General features: G+C 36.1%; 1 protein-coding gene across 1 annotated transcript in view; it reads right to left on the reverse strand.

Moving 5' to 3' along the window:
* LOC127977487 (ventricular zone-expressed PH domain-containing protein) overlaps nucleotides 1-16337 on the reverse strand; it is a 136643-nt gene extending 120306 nt beyond the window's left edge. The window contains exon 1 of the mRNA XM_052582373.1: nucleotides 15758-16337. The gene's annotated coding sequence lies outside the window, so the exon portion shown is untranslated. The remainder of the gene's footprint in view (nucleotides 1-15757) is intronic.
* Between the last annotated feature and the right edge of the window lie 2182 nt (nucleotides 16338-18519).

Genomic DNA, 18519 nt, shown 5'->3' on the forward strand with positions numbered 1-18519 from the left:
ATTAAAGATAAAACGCTTGTTAAACACTTCACTGTCATTCATTTAGATTTATTTATTTATATATATATATATATATATATATATATATATATATTATGTATGTATGTACAGTATGTGTGTGTGTGTGTGTGTGCATCATTACAGTCTGTAAAATATGTGTATCTCTTATTACAAGACTGCAATCACTAGTAATCAGAAGAATTCCAGTTAATCAAGTATCTACAAAAGATCTACTCTATAAACAATGCATTAAATTACATTAAAGACAAAAATAAATTAAACAAGAAAAAGAAATGATTACTAGCATGTGTCTGGTCCACTGATGAAGTCATGGGTCAAGTCAAGTGAATTATTACTCATTTTCTAACAGGCGTCGAATACTGACTTTAGGAAAAGGGTAATAACCAATGACATTTGAGATAACAACTAAAACAGCAAGCCCCGCCCCACGACTGACAAAAATAAAATAGTTCGCGCGAGCAGAGGTGAGATGATCGAGCGCGAGGATGTGGGGAATGCGCACGCGCGCGAGGGCTTTTATTGCGCGCAGAGTACATGTCACGCGCGCGCGAGAGTTTGAAATGAGCTCGCGGGCTCCCGTTTCTTCGCATCCTTTTCAGTTTTCCTCTCGCGGAGTTTCTTTTACTGTCTATGGTTGAATCCTCGTTTATTTTTGTCATTGATTTGCCGTCATACAACATGGGGGCGTGGCAGCATCGACGATTCCATTTTTTAATTCGAAGTTCGAGACTGTGACTTAATTTCGATCGATTTCGATTTGAAATCGAAATCGTGACACCCCTATTTGATTATATTATATTTTTTATCTAAATATTTTATCAAATATAAAAAATAAATAAAAAACTTTTGATACTTGAAATAAAATGTAATGAAATAAAATTAAATATAATAATAATAAAACACACGCACGCACATACACAAAATACAAAAAATGTACTCCATTTAAATGGGATTCAGAAAAATTTAAACAGGAAAAAATTACAGTCCAGAAAAATGTAAACAGAAAAAATATATATAACATGACATGGAACAACACGATGACTGTGAGTATACAATGCTTGAGTGTGTTTACTGTCAAACTACTCTCTTTCGAATACTTCTCTCTTTTTAAAGGCCATCTTGAAATTTCTCCTTTTGTTTTGCACACAAAAATACAGCATAACACTTTGGAACGAAGTAAATTAATAAGCAAGTTGAATAAGTAAAGTCGGGATTTTCATTTTGACTAGTCCTTTCAAATATTCTGCATGTGTAAAAAATGGCTTATGCCTCTAAAGTGAACCTGGATGGAATTCCAGGCTGTTACCGGGTGTCTGTGGGATTTTTAAGCAAAAATTTAACTGCACAAATAAAATGAAAACCATATGAGCAGTGTTGGGCAATGTCTATAGTGCCATATTAAACTGTAAAATTACTGTAAAAAGCATAATTTACAGTTCAGATACAGGTTTTCACAAAAACAAAATGTTTTATAAAATGCTAAACTTTACATTTCAGCCTTTAAACCATTTTTAAGAAAATGTCAAAAGTTTTAATTATATTCATTTTAACAATTATTATCGATAAAATATTATGTCAATTAAATAATATAAATTAGGGGTATGCTACAGTATATTGACAAAAAAAAAAAAGGTATCTCGATAATTTTCTGGGATTTTATTGATAACGGTAGGTAATTAGATAATATTTTGCTATAGAGTGTGTTATTGTGCTGATATCTTATCCCCTATTGTGCAAATAATAGAAATTAATCATTTCCAACTAGTTTTATGGCCATTTTTACCTTTAAGTCATTTTTTCTAAAATTGTGCACCATCTTTTTAGTCTTGCATGTGGGCTTTGCAAAAGCAAATGAAATCAGTATCAACAAAACTGATCTTTGCAAAGAAGAGGAAACACAGAAGCGGCATTAGAAGTGTCATTTAGATGCATTTACACACTGTTTAATGCAGCTCCGAGGGACATGGAATAATTACATTTTTAATACATAAATAATGTTTTGATATTTTACACATAAAACATTGAAAACTGATTTTTGAAATTATATAAAAAATGAAAAGGTAACTTAAATGTGAAATTAAAACTGCCAGTAGGTGGAAGCAAGTCAATGTTAAGTGAGTCATGGCGTTTGAACTGAATCATTTATATGGGTGATTCACTCAGAAACAAAACACTGTTGTGCTGTTTAGAGACACGGAACAGCACTGTGGCTGTGTTTGGAAAGATTTTCAGCGCAAAAACAGGAAATATTATGTCTAAAACATAAGTCTCTTAATAGTAACCTTTTTTACTTAACTGTTGTATACAATTAATATCACACTTGTAATCCTACTGACATTTGGAGATAAAAACAGCACTCTTCATGTGATATTATCTTTATGAAATTATATAAATATCTATATTTTCGGCCCCATATCTTGAAGTAAGTGATAATTCTAAATGCATTTTAATAGATTGATTCATGTAGTGGAAAAACGCACTATAAATGCGCCGGCACGCACACTAGTCTAACCTGACTTCATCACTAGACGTATGTGCGCACTCTGTAGGCGTTTTGTTTGCTTTTCACAATATACTGAATATCATCAAATTGCACATAGTTAAAACAACAATTGCAATATTATTATATTATTACAGGATTTGCTGACAACATCACGCATCCCTATATTTTTAAGATTTTGACAATGCATTGTCTTCTTATTGATCCACAAGTTCAAATTTAAAGCTCTGCGTGTGTGCAAGGTAAAAACATGGGTCGATTTTCAAATTGGTCTGAACCTTGAACAAAACAACAGTTGTATTGAAAATGCTCATTCATTCTGCCAGCAGGTGGAGCTATTGGTTTCCCTGGTAACAGCAGAACACAAAGCAGCACAGCACAGGACTTCAAACGTGCAGTGCTTATTTTTATTTAATAAAATCATAACATAAGCCAATTGAACTTTATTTGTCACAGCCATATCTCAATTCTGGTCTTTCCATCCCCAAATCTTGAAATCATAATTAAGACTTTCCTGTACAATTTAAAACTTTTTAAGGCTTTAAATTTGATACAACTAAATTTAAGTCTTATGAAGGCTTTTTAGGTAAACCGCGGAAACCCTGTGTTAGTAAAATTTTCTCCGAAACAATTCTGCCAGTGTTTTCCTCCAAGTAAAGCTAAACCTCTGTTAATCTGTAATGTGTTAAACCTGTACCTGCCAGACTCCATCTTTCATTAAAGAGTGTAAAATGTCACACTTTCAGTCACAAACTCTGCGAACATGAATCACTGTCAAGACTGATATGTGTTCAGCTATTTCTCAGAAAGGACTACAGAATGTATTTTACTCAGCTTGTCTCATGCAGGATTGACTGTCTTTAGTTTATCTTGGTTATACGGCAAGGTTATGAGTTATGAAATCATGCGGCTGTCCTTGATGCCAATCTCCTGTATAAAACAGTTTGATTTAGAATATTCTGTTGCCATAATACTGGCAAGACGCAGCAATGAACAACAATCTGGCAATCAAAAACAAAACTTTATAAAGAAAGATCACTGTCTTGGGCCTCTTGTTTGTTTTATCATCAGTCAGTTATCCAAACGGATCATAGTTCCTGCCAGTCAGAAGGCATTATGAGACAGGGAGCCAATGGCATGTCAGTCGCTTAGGAGGCGACAACACAGCTGCACTTCACACCCGTCTTCACATTCCAGAGCTGAGCATCGCTAGGATACCACAGGAAGAATGTTCAGACACTTCAGAGGTCTGACTAAACCACTAATACTAAAAAATACAATCCCAATGACGTTATCTGTGCAAGCACAACAGGCTCCTAGACTGTCAGCCTCTATTTAAAGCTGTGAAAATACACTGTCCAGCTGCTCATGCAGCTATGACTACGTTTACATGCGCACTAATAATGTGATTATCTCCAATAATCAGAGTAAGGACTTAATCGCATTATGATGTTTACATGTCAAGAGCAAAGCTCTTTACTCCATTATCCAATTTCCATTATTCTTATTATTCGCTAAGAATTCTAGTTATTTTTTACTGCCATTATTCACACACCCCACGACACATTACATATTACAAATGATGTACTCAGAAAGAGCAGGTGCATTACTGGTTGCTATTTTAATTTATTTACGTGAAATGCAAAACACTTTTATATGCTGTAGTCTATTCTATGCTTTTTAGTCACCATATACATGTGATGGCAATCCGCTTGCCTACACTGCTGTCATGTACTACTCGCTGTTTCCGTGTCACATCATTCATGTATGTCACAAGCACATGCGCACTTTGGTCAGAGCTGTAATACTGCGATTAACGTATTTACATGCATGTATATTTTGATTAAAATCGGTGTACACCACCTTAGTTAATACCATTATGCTTGTTGCGATTATAAGCTTCATCGCATTATTTAGATAGCTTACATGAGGTAAAGTTGAATCAGAATATTGACAAAATCTCATTTTAATCGCATTAAGGGAGTGCATGTCAACACACTCTTGCTCCACAAAATGCTATTCAGCAACCAAAAACAGCAAAAATATATATTTATGCATTTGGCCGAATAAGCAAAAAGGCCAAAAAAAATATGTAGTGAACAGTAACTCTGAGATCAAATAGAGGCACGCACTAATGCAGCAAACATGTCGTCAGTGAAATTATATAAAACTATCAGAGAAAGATGCAGAAATCATTACAAGCACGAAGCACCGGCACCGAGAAACTGTTTTGTGCTGCATCACGTCTCCAATGAGAAGAAAAGTTGTCTAAAGCAGATGGTTAGGCTACTGTATAAAGCTTGAAATCGCAAAAATTCTCAAACGATTAGCAAATAATGATTAGCAGTTATATTATATTTTCTAATGCATGCACGAATTGCATGTATTCAAATAGCGCTGCAGGAGCTCGCTGTGCCAGGGTTCAAAGTAGGGCTGGACGGGGTTGTACCAGTGGGCCCTGTTTGAAAGTGTTTAATTTGTATGTTCGATCTGTTTGTTCATCAACATGCCCACCACATCCAAGAATGCAATGTGGCGCCCAAGCCCTATTAGGCGCGGTCACTTTAGGAGACAATGAATGCATCCATTATAATACACATACGATTTTTTTCTCAACTGTTTACTTTAACTTAAGACATAACTGACAGTTTTTTCGAGCATACTATCTAAGACGGGTATTTTCACATATGTTTTATGTATTTGTCGGTACAAGAGCAAAAACAGACAAATTCGGTGTTCAAGTGTTTTGAGACGCCTCTCTCCGCGTGAGCCCTGAACACCGCGGTGCTGAAGTGGGCTCTTACACATCCTTTTCTGTTTGTTTAAACTGCGATTTGTTTTTGTTCGTTGAGGTGCAGGAGGACAACTTTGCTAACGAGAGGTCGGTTCAGTGTTGCTGTCTGTGAGGCACGGCTCTCTCTTCACGTGCGCACCGAGCACAGCGCCCGATTAACCAGCTACTCAGTTCAGCTTTTCCGCGTCTTTTGAATGGTTACATTTGCAAGCTTAATAACACATGAAAATTATACGCTTTCGTGTCGACTCGCAGCAGCATTCTGTCAACTGTCCTGAGCGTCTTTTTAGACTGACCTCAGCCAGACGGTTGAGATCGACTATTAAAGGTGGGATATTTTAAAGAACGATCATAGCTCACTATCAGCAATTATTTTATCTATGTTCGTAACATTTCTTACATATTATTGCTCGGTGTAAGAGATAAATAAAGATTAAAGGTAAACAGTACCATTACGATCGAGTGATTGCGTGTGTGAATCAGTCATACCGTCTCTATATTACTGTGAAGCTGGGAGTTGTACATAGCCTAGTTCCTTCAAAAGTAGAAAAATATGCTATAATAAGTTTAGAGATTTTAAGACACTTTAGTGACAAATCACAGGACAGCGCTGACAACTGCATTCCTCTGTGCACGTGATCTTCACAGCTATGAGTTTTCGTGCCACAATGCAGCAGTTTGAACATGGGAGCTCGATATAATAATATACATCCGATCGTCTAATCGCTTGAAAGTCCAAACCATAAAACAAATACAACTGAAAATTTCATATCCCGATATAGCTCATTTGATATCCCGATAACGATATACATAACGATATAGCAATTTTTCTGTTAATTCAGTTTATGAATAGTCTATATAAAATTGCAATGTGGAAATGCAGTTTGAAATTATATACAAAACAAATAAAGGTAGTATGGACTAAATATTTATTTTATTTAGAACCTTTTTTTCAAGCAAGGCTGTTGGTCATGTTAACACCTGCCATTAAAATATTACAACCAGCTATTATCGACCGACCGTGTAGATATACTTGGCAACAGCAGAAGTGATCTCCTTCCATCTGCGGGAGCTATGGCTATATGGTGTGCCACGGGTAAAAGCCGTGCGAATTGCGTATTTTGTACGCTCAAGTTCGTTATTTCTAATGTAGGCGCGCCGTATGCGTGGTCATAATGGAAGCGCGGTGCGACGCGCCCATTTTTTCCAGTTCAAGTTAAAAACATTTCAACTTTTTCATCCGTTTTAGGCGTCCATGCAACAGAAGTCGCCCCTCTTTTAGGTACAAGCTCCTCGGTTTGGGTTGGCTGGTCATCTTGTTGAGAATTACCGTGGTCTGAACCGCGTCTACTACCGTCTTCCTCCATGTTTGTTTATGTATTGCAGCGTGCATGGGCATGCCGTTGCGTGAGGTGCATCTTGACGTAAAATTCTGCCATAAACGCCTTATCGTGGCGTAAACGATAGAGCCTTATGTAAAACGATAGACATTTTCTATCGTCCACAACTGACAAAGTTTAGTGAAGACTCAAGGCTCACCGCTCGCGTGCCATCACTATGTGTTGAACCACTGACTGGCAGAAGCATGTGGCTACACACACGCTTGTATGCTTTTAAGGGGGAAGTATTAACAGAAAATAACCGAAATAACCGACATGGGAAAATTACGTCGGTTAGAGGTTCTGAATTTCGGTTTTGATTACTTTTCAATTAATCGTCCAGCCCTAGTTCAAAGTCCAAAGTGCGAGGAAAAACTTCCTGAACTTATTACTAGGGATGTGTACCGAAACCCGGTATTAAACTGGCCCCGGGGCTAAATTATGAAAGACCGTAGTGTCAGTAAGAGCTGACGGTATCGGTTCTGCTTTCGGTACTGGAGAAAAAAAAATTTACTATGTATTTTTGCTTAATAATGTTATCGTGCACATTTTATCTCAACAAACATTTCTAATGTGAGATCATATTAAGACGTTTGTCTGTGAGATTTGCGAGATCTCTCATGCGCGCCGCGGAAGCTGTCTGTCAGTCACACACACACACACACACACACAACAAGAACGAGTGGGCGCACACACACGCATAACAGTGCGAAAACTCCCACTTAATAATAAAAAGTGACGATGGCGGAGAGAGCAAAATGATCCAAAGTGCAACATAATTTTTGCATGTGATGGCGGAAACAAAAGCAATCTGTCAAAGCATCTTTCAAAAGTTCATTGTGCAGACAGAGAAATGCAAAGTTTTCTATTGCCCAGCTAGCTCGTCTCTGGTTGTTGCCCCATCTACGTCAGGTATATATGCTAAAATCATGTTGAATCAACGTTGTTCACGTCATTTAAAATAAATGTAAAATCTCCCTGGTTTGCAAATATGTTAATCTTTCTTCAAAAAATGGCTAAAGAGTCCTTTTGCAGCCTACCTACATGCCCCACACATGTTGCTTTGTACCACTGTATGTTCTTTAGCAGAGAAATATACTTTATTTAATTTGTTTTACATTCATTTGTTTTTGTATAATAGCTATTTGTTCAAACATGGCTGTTTCTTGCACTACAAATAATTGTTTTATTAATTTTACATTAAAAAAATAAAGAAATGTAATTCTGTTCTCAACTTGTTCGTAAAAAACAAACAAAAAAAAAACACACACAACACAAAGTACCGAATCGTTAAGCAGTATTGGTAAGAGTAGTAATACCGTTAAAACCTTAACGATACCCATCCCTACTTATTACTCATCAGTTGGTCAATAACATTTTTGTTATTTTTTTTAAAGGCATGTGACAATGGCTGTTTACATGGACCCTACTAATCTGATCATAATAGGAATAGAAGCACAATCAGAATAAAAAAAGTCACATGTAAACATGTCAATCATATTAAATTGGCCCAATCAGACTAAAATTTTGATCGGATTGTAAGGGGTGGTTTATTCCTTTTTTAATCAGAGCAAGTGGACATGTAATCACATTACTGAATTGAAAACAAAAACTGGAAATTAGGGCTGTCATTTTTGTGGAAAAATCATTTTCGATTTTTAAGACATAAGTGTTCATTGAATCGATTGTAAAATTGATTTTCCATGTGAAAAAAAAAAATCATTTTTCAACGTCAAATAAAGGACAATATTTCTTATTTATTGGCATGAGGTTTCGTGCAGAATAACAAACAGCAACAGGAGTGCAACTTTCTCGAAAATATATATATGCAGAGGGGACGGCTGACATAACAAAAGAAAAACATCACTGCAGGCTTCAACCCGGCTGCATTTATGATTTAGGCAATTCAAAAATCTTATGTCCTGCTGTTGAGAAGACATTTATAAATATAAATATTTATTTATATATAAATAAAACTAGTATAAAACTAGTGTAAATGCGCAAATACACGATGACCCCCTAATTTTTAACCGGATAACTGTGTTGGAAAGAAAGCAGGTCACTGGGTCTGGTCTCTTAAACAATCACCCAGTCACAATTCAGTTACAAATAATCTTCAGGATACGGCTCAGCAATCTCAGGAATTCAGTCTTTATAAACATGCTGGCATACACACGCTTCAGTACACACATGCATGCACTAAAGTGCTAGAATGAAAAGCAAAGCACCTCCACAAAACTAGCTAGTTTGTTCTTTGTGCACTGAAGCTGTGTTGAAATTACCGTTATGTGAATTTATGCTGTTGAGTTTATCCTACTTGCCTCATGTAGTAAGTTCATACTAACACACAGTTATTAATCATTAAACATAATAAGCTGTAAGTACTGCAAAACAACAACAACAAAAAAACATAAGAAATTATATTTATTAATGAAGATTTTCAGCTAAGTTTATTGGTGCAACAGAAAAATATTTAGTAGTTTAAAAGTAGTAACTTTGTTTCCATTTATATCGCAACTAACGTTTGCACAGCTTGTGCATCCAGCACCTAAAAACAATGCAGAACACCCTACAACATAGCAAATTAGCAACCATTCAGCATGATTATAATTGCATGTTATTCGATATCCGTTCAAATTAGATTTTTCTCAAAAGTGACAGCCTTAATATCCACTGTTTGCCTGAGTGTTTGACCTTTTTAGTTAGATCACCAATTAATCAATCTTTTCTTAAGGGAAGAGAGAGTGACTACCATTGAGTCTTTTGTAGTCTTGTCCCCCTCCTCTACTGCACTAATGGGCACCTGTTAAACACAGCCCCTTATGGAGACGCTCAGGCTGTTGAGAGCAGATAGAAGAACATCCTTGTGATCATGACATTATACCTGTTCACCCACCCCTCTCTCCACAGCCACACACTCACCACAGAGTCTGATCACAACACAAGATTTGTGTATGCTGTCCCAGACAGGGTGGGAGTGGGTTTCCCTCCAGGCCCCCAGTCAAAGAGAGGCTTTGTGTGGCAGGGCTGAGGGTGGGAGCAATATGCCTATTCATACATTCCTTCACCATCGCATGATAAACGACCTTGAAATTATACCCCTCAAGATCAGATATTTGGAGCAGAACTGTAACCGAGGCCATTCAACCTGCTTATGTTGTTTTTGTCAATTTATGTTTGTTTGGAAAAAAAGAGGTTGATGATTAAAGTAAAAAGTAAGTTAGTAGTGTAAGATACAACAAATAAAAATAAAATTATTTAGCTTTTTCCCAAGTTTGGTGTTTCACATGTTTTTTCACATTTTAATTGTTTGATTACTATTATTATTATTATTTTTACAACCAAAAAGGGTGTCTAATCTGTTGAATTTGGAAAACTTTAACAATTTACTAGAATTTGAACACTTATAGGGCACTATGAAATTTGTTTGATTAGTGAGAAATTTTTTTTTTTCTAGATTCTGCTTTTTACAGTTTGATAGAAATGAATGGATAAAACTTTAACAATATAATAAAATTTTCAAAGAGTCATCGAAAGAATTTGTAAAATTTCTTTAGTTTTTTGGCAAACAAAGTGGTGTATAGGTTTAAGGGCTTTTCACAGTGAAAAGGGGAAATTCATCTTGTGTATCGTTTTTTTTTTCTCCGTCGCTCCACGATGAAGCGGCCCGTCCAATCAAATTTGAGCTTAGATCACTGCTGTTGCACAAAAGAAGAAGAGTATCACGGTAGAGAGAAGAGAGTGGATGCAGAGTTCCTGTTATCTTTGGTATCTGAGAACAGATTTATTCTCAAACGTTCTTAATATAATTTCTAAATTCATCATTGAGTGATCTGGAGTGTCCTTTTTCTTCCAAGTGTGCGAATGTTATGAGTCAGAGCACCTTAACTCTCTAGATCTTCTGTTTAAAAAATGAGTGAAACATTTTTCCACACATGAAATATGAAAGCAAATAGACATGATTATGATGATGTATTTTCTGTATGTGTTTTGTGCACCTCAGTGTAATTTTAGAACAATAAAGGATGTTTGTGACAATAAGAAGTGTGACATCATTACACATAGCCTACAAAGAGTGCATGTCTGATATAAAAAATTGCTACTAATCTTTCATTGCTCAGAAAGAGAGCAAATAACATTTACATTATTAAAGATCATTTTCACTGACAGTCTAGAGTTCAATCACACTCAGAAACTCCCATTAAAATCACTGAAACTGTTACCAGTGTGAAATCAATATCTTAATTATAGATTCGTACACACATCTGCACTTTTTTGTTTCTGTCGAGAGAATTCGCCAGAAAGAGGTATTCAGTCAGTGAGCGAGTGAAGGAAGCACCATAGACAGTAAAAGAAATGGACTCAGCGACCCCATTGGAACTCAATTGAGACAAATGAAGCCCAGTTTTAGCGTTTTTTAGCACTTCAGTTTCTGACGCGCAGACTCAAACAAAGCTTGACGACGTCAGCAACCTGTCTGACAGATGTAAATCTTCTAGTAGCTGTGCGTGCAAACTGCCATCGTTAATCTTCATGATATGTCTTCATATCTTACATTTAACCTAGTCTTATGTTTTTATTCTTTATTTTTATTTTTATTTTTTTTTAAAGAGTTTAAGATTACTTTTAAATTACTCATTAAATATTTTCTGGATTCTGCACTTCCATCCATGTTTTACACATCACATAAGTGAAAAGACAAAATAAATTGTACCGAACAATGATGTGATGTGATTAAATATAATAGTAATTACAAAATTTACAATACATTTAACATTCACACACACAGTGTTCAAATTGGGATCTGTAATACATTCTAACGTTTTAAAAGAAGTCTCTTCTGCTAAGCAAGGCTGCATTTACTTGTACAGTAAGAAAACACATGTCTGATAGAAGAAGGGGGTCTAAAAATGTCCAAAACATTATTTTACTAACTTATTAATTTTAAGTTAAATTGTGCTTTGTTAGTACAATGTCTGCTAGAATAAAAAAAATAGCAGGACAAAACATTTTCGCTATTTAATTCATGCAATGGTGAAAAAATAAAAGGCAAAATACATGAAACAATGTTTTTTGTATTTCGCCCTTCGGCCCAGTGTTTCATTTTGTTTGGCTTCAGCAAATAATTTTTTCAGCAAAGTTTACAGTAAAATTTTGATTTTTTTTTTTTTTACAAATAAAAATACACAAGCATTAACTAAATACAACATGCACTACACTGTAATGTAAAAACACATTTTAATAACTGGCTATAATTGACTCACAGTACAGAAATGAGTTGAATTAGGATAATGCTAATAGGCTTCATATTCTATTTCTTCAAAATATAATTTCTTTCTTCTGTTGATTTTTTACCCTTTCACACATTTTTGTTGCAAAGTGGGTCACACATTGGCATGTGAGCAATGTTTGCATGTACATTATCTCATTATGCAGATGCTGCAGAAAAGTGTCAGGAAGACGTGCTGAACTACACAGGAACTACACAAAAAAGGACAACACAATAAATTTACTAAATATGCTTATGAATATGCTTATGAAGGAATCAGCATGAACAGCTAGCAGAGATGTCGCATTATTTATGGCCTGCAGTACTGCAGCTGCTGTGCAGGAATGGATGACAGGAACGATGCTGGAAGCTGTCAGCAACTCATGCTGCACATGAAGTACAGAAGTACACACATTCCTTGCAATGGCCTTTCTTTCATTCCTGCACATAGGCATGGGCCGATTACCGGTTTCAAGGTATACCGCGATTTGAAAATATCACGGTTTCAAAACAACAAATATTTTCCATTATACCATTGCTGCAGCCATGTTCGCACAGCTTTCAAAAGTGTACTCAACCGCAGATGAGAGCGCGTGTGAGTTCACATGCCCAGTAACATGGAGTGCACGGCTGTGCGTGCGAAAATAATGTAATGCCGACGGACTATATGTCACACCTAAGTATAAGTCGCATCAGTCCAAAAATATGTCAAGATGAAGAAAAAAACATATATAAGTCGCACTGGACTATAAGTCGCATTTATTTAGTCCCAAGCACCAAGAGAAAACATTACCGTCTACAGTAGCAAGAGGGCGCTCTGTTTTCAGTGGTAGACTACAAAAGCACTGAGCAGACGGTAATGTTTTCCCTTGGTTCATGTCAAATTAATTTTGATAAATAAGTCGCACCTGACTATAAGTCGCAGGACCAGCAAACTATGACAAAAGGGCGACTTATAGTCCGGAAAATACGGTACGTGATCGGCTCTCGGCTGTTTTTTGCAACTCTCTGTTCTGGACTTGCACAATGTCATTTATGTGAAAATATGAAGTCTGTTAACACAGGCCAGAGATGCTGAAGACGGACACACAGAGAAAAATACTGTAGCAGGCAGATCACTCACTGTTCATGATGCACGAACTATTGGAAGAAAATTGATTTGGGGGTTTATATAAATGTATTTGAGGGAAGCTGACTGTCTTCTGAAAAGTTTACGTGGTATAATTTCACAAAGCTTGTCAGAACATTCTGTTTTTGCTTCAAATTGGGTAATCATTCTGTCAAATTATGTATATGATAATTATTACAACTAAATTATATGAAATTATATAAATTATATGTATATGAATTATATAACTAAAATTAAATAACTTTAATTACGGATTTAGGTTAATTAAAGATGTCAGTATTTGTCAGTCTTTCTTTCAGAATCAAAGAAAAAAAATTAACTAATTCTACTGTTTCTACTGTTCTGTATGTTGCTCAAAAACAAAATATATTGTGTCCAGTGGGATTTTTTTTTTTTTTTTTTTTACCCAGTAATTTAATAATAACACATTTCAGAGTTGTAACAACTATACCGTGATATTTTTGCTTAAGGTTATCATACAGTCAAAATCTCATACCAGCCAATGCCTACCTGTACACATCCACACAACACTACCATGACTCAACAGAAAAGTTCCAGCTTTGGTATGGGAACAAATATGGGAAAATACTGCATTTTAAGCAAACGTGCAGAATGTCACATACACATCTCAAGATTCTCTATGGCTATTATCAATGCAGATGATGCCACTTCTGTCCTGAGTAGAGATATGGCAGAGAGATATGCCTTTCTCTGTCAGAAGAATAATTTTTAAACGAATCAGTTGATTCAACTCACTCATTAAGACAGTTACTTGCTGGCACCTACTGGTGGCTGTAGTTTCATATTTAATAAATTAGCTTATTTAATATTTGCAATATTACATTTAAACTTTGACTATAGCCTAGACATGTTGTATAATCTATGAACCTCAAAATATATGTTTGTGTATTTTGTGTTACTCTGTAATGATGTTCTATTTGAGCTGCAATTGTAGTGTAGGTAAAGGGCCCAAACACAACCTCAAGCCCAGGGGCCCACGCCCCTCTAAGTCTTGTCCTGTACACAGCAGTATAATCAGATGCTTTCTTAACTGCTGTTTTCTTACCACTGTCATTTTTGGTGTGTTTGTTATTGAGAGGAAAGAGCAGTTTGGGGGCGGCATCGGGATGTTCACTAACAGTGTATTCAGAGCTTATTTTTACTTCCATTGGTCAGATATTTCACAAAATTCACCACTGTCCACAACAAGGGTGTATACATCCGACACTTAATCCCGTATCACATTGCAAACTTCATCTCGCCTTTTAATACATGTGCTAATTTTTTCCCAAACCATTTAAGTCCAAACCCACCAAATTTCCCAATGTTATGTGAAAATTACCTCAGTTATATTGTTCAGCTTTAAAATATTGGCTTGATTTTTTTTTTTTTTTTTTGCACTTTGCAGTGGATTATTTATTAAGAATAACAGGTACATTAGTAAAATAATTAAAATCGATTTCAATACTATTTATATAAAAAATTATATTTCATGTCCAAATATTTCAGGAGAGTAGTAACCAGCTAGGAAAGTGGAGAGGGACACTCCTATCAATTTGAATTAGTTTAGTCAACGTATCTCTGTCTGTGTGAAGAGACCAGCTTTGATATAAGTTTTAATTAACCGACTAGTTGTTTAGTACGGTGTTAGGACATTATACAGAAATACACAATTCTCCTTCATCAGCGCGATTTTTCTTTTGAGATTGCACGGCCTCATTTCAGTCTGACTCTGAAAGTTCGTTGTGAAATGCCCGCGAAAACTAACGTTCAGTAACGTTAGTGTTTTCAACAGTTCGATTCAACGATTCGGTTCATAAACCCCACACAGAAATCCATCAGCATCCAATAATCGCTATTTTCTACCTTTTAAAGTATATGACACGTTTATTGCTTAGAGTTGCTATAAAGCAGTATGACATCGTTTTAGTGTGTTGATAAACCACTATATAGTGGTAAACTTTATTCCAATTCGTTTTATTTTGAACATTTCTTCCATTTTGTTATTAAGATAATTTGCTTTCCTAATGACAACGCGAGAAAATGATACGGCAAAAAGTATCGGTGGAAAAGGGCTATAATGTGAGTTGTCTAGGGAATAGCTCGGTTTGTGAACAGACTGATTCACTACCAACTCGTTCAGGGCTGATCGGCTTTGTGAAGCGGTTTACTCAATTAATTGAAAAAGGCGGACTCATAAGAAGATTCGTTCACGAACTGTTGCCAAGGTGACGATCGGTGGAATGCGCGCGGAAACCTTGCGACATCAATGGTAATATAAGATCACCGTGCTTTAGTCATCCTTGAAGACTGACTTCAGAAGCTAGACATCAACAGAGTGCACCACGAAATTCTGCATTAAAGCTAGAATAAGAATACGAACCATATTTGCCTAAAAAAAAACTTTATTTGAGATATTGTTAATTTTGTATTGAGATCCTTTGCTCGTGATTGTGTATTCAGAGTGAACGCGTCCATCCACAACAGTTAGTGATCACATCGACAAACCTGAATTCAGTAAATGTTATTGCAAGCAGATGGGTGTTTTGTTTCTTGCACCCTTCATATCATTTTGCTGGGACATGCTGATAATCAAAACACATTTCTTCAAGCATCGTATGAGAAAATAACGTTACATGCGCTCAAAATACTCAAGGTCACTTACCCTTGTTCTGTCCAGCAGTCAGTGGCTTTGCAGCTGATATGAAAACTGGAATGATAATTTTTTTTAAGAGTCCAAGGCGAGATGCTCGCTGTTCCTAACTTCTCCCGCAGGACGCGGTTTTATTTTCCCGTCAGTCACCGGAGAGCTGCAGGCGGCCGATCCGCCTCCGTGTGGCCAGAGCTGGAGCTACATTGAGCAACAGGTGCATTTACTATTGTTCGTTATGTTCGCATTTTTGCCCTGAATATTTTTTCCCCAGGTTTTTCTTCAGCTCTCTGGCGCCCTCATCTGTCCGTGAAAAGCAAACGCAACCATTTCCCACCAGTACCTTTAGATGACTGCTTGGAATGAAATTATTAATTTTAATAAAACTGAACTAACACTGTATTAAACACAAGTGACCGGACTGTCATGTAAATTAAATTTGATTATTGTGATTTTTGAGTGACTTGAGTAACTAAATTAAGGTGCACCACATGGCATATTTTAGCTTTATGTTAGACTTGACACCTGCTAGAATATTATTTATATGCAGTGTAAAGATTGCTTGTATTTTTAGTCCAAAATATTTTGGTCATGTTATGTTTCTCAACCTGAAAATACAGAAATGTAAACAAATCTTTCTAACAAGAAAGACATATTTGGACATATTTAGACTTATTTAAGTTCTGCTCGGCAGTAATACAGTACTTTAAATAACTATGACAATATTATTATGAATGTTTTCAACGGTACAGGACACAACAATGAGCATGCCCCATGACCCGAGACAACTTGAAAGACTTGGGACAGTTGTCAGAACTTCACAAATGTTACAAGTTTATCGTCTGCATGGGTTTAAAAAACATAGTTAACTTAAAATTAATAAAATTGCTGAAAATCACCCAAGATGTAAATCAGTTTCTTAACAGATTTGGAGAAATGTAGCATTACATCACTTGCTCAGTTATGGGCCTCTGCAGTGAATGGGTGCCATCAGAATTGAGTAAAAAAAAACTGCTAAAAATGCCTCAATCAACATAACGTCCATCAATTAATATCTTGTGAAGAATCTGTTTGTAAGAAACAAATTCATCATTAAGTTGATTTAATTTTAAACTGTTGCTTTCTAGCCAAAATACCAGTCCATTGTAATACTTCCTCCAGAGGAAAAAGTCCATGCACTGTTGTCTTCTCATCAAAATCAAGACATATTTGTTTAGAAGCATTTAGAGAACCTTACAAGAAGCTTTCCTGTAAAAGGTCCTTGATCTATGCTTATTTCTCTCCTGATTCAGTAAAGAAGACTGAAGAGGGCAATGTTATGAATAATCAACAAGTTAAACTGCCTTGATGGATTTATTACATTTAGTCATTTTGCAGACGCTTTTATCCAAAGTGACTTACAATTGGGGGACACAAAAAGTGATTTATCTGAAAGGGGCAAACAGATACAGGAAGTGCTTGTAATACCAAGTTTTAGACATTGTTCAAAAATACAAGCTAGAAAAAGAAGAAATAAAGATATTTTTTTTTTTTTTTTTTTTTTACGGTGAAGCAAAGAAGTTTCGAAAGAGATTAGTTTTCAGCAGTCGCTTGAAAATCGTCATTGATTCAGCATTCTGGATAGTGAACATCATTCCACCACCCAGGAATGATGAAGGAGAATGTTCTGGAAAGTGATTTTGAAACTCTCTGTATTGGCACCAGACTTCTGGAGGGGATGTAGATTCCTAATAGTGAGTGGAAGTAGGCGGGAGCTGAGCCTGTGACTGTTGTATATGCAAGCATCAATGTCTTGAACTTGATGCGAGCAGTAACCGGTAGCCAGTGCAAGGAGATAAAGAGAGGTGTAACATGGGCTCTTTTGGCTTTATTGAAGACCAGTCGTGCCGCTGCATTCTGAATCATTTTTAGAGGTTTGATTGTGCTTCATGGAAGTCCAGCCAGAAGGCCCTTGTCTAGAAAAGACAAGGGCCTAGACAAGAAGTTGTGCAGCATGCTCTGTTAGAAACGACCTGATCTTTCTGATGTTGTGCAATGCAAACCTGCAAGATCGAACAGTCTTTATAATGTGGTCTTTGAAGGTCAGCTGGTCATCAAAGGTAACACCAAGCTTTCTGACACTCTTACACTTACAAACATGCAGCTTATAGATTATTATGCTGTTTTGATCAGCTGTTTGGACTCTCATTCTGATGGCACCCATTCACTGCAGAGCATCCATTGGAGGGAATGTGATAGAACGCTAATCCATGTAAAATAACTAACCCATAGTTCATGTCGTGCCAATTCATCAGTCAAGAGACTTTTCCAAGTAGGTCTAACAGAAAATTGAAAAAACAGCTATTTGAAATTCACTAATCAAATTTAAAAGAATGCAGTCACTACATAAATGTTACCTCATTTTGCTGTATGCTGCTCCATGCAAACTTGACCTTTGCAAGTGCTGTGCATGTGAAAACATTACACAAGGCAACATTCCTCCCAAATTTACAATGTGCTTCCCCACCAGAATAAAAGCTCTATGGTTTAATGTTTCAAAGCAAATAAATTAAGACAGCCATAAATGTTTAATTTTGTCAACCCTCCCCAAATAAAGCAAATTAATTGCATTTCTGTCATATCTGTAAGTAGCTCAATTATTTCATCAGGGTACTTTAACTCGTATACTGCTTATTCAGAAGAAAGTTTGCATACACTTCACTAACGTAAGGCAACTACTCATGTGCTTTTGACCCTTGACCATGTTCATTGTAGACTTCAACCAACACCAGCACAGA

The sequence above is a fragment of the Carassius gibelio genome, chromosome B18, assembly GCF_023724105.1.
Source record: "Carassius gibelio isolate Cgi1373 ecotype wild population from Czech Republic chromosome B18, carGib1.2-hapl.c, whole genome shotgun sequence".
NCBI lineage: Eukaryota > Metazoa > Chordata > Actinopteri > Cypriniformes > Cyprinidae > Carassius > Carassius gibelio.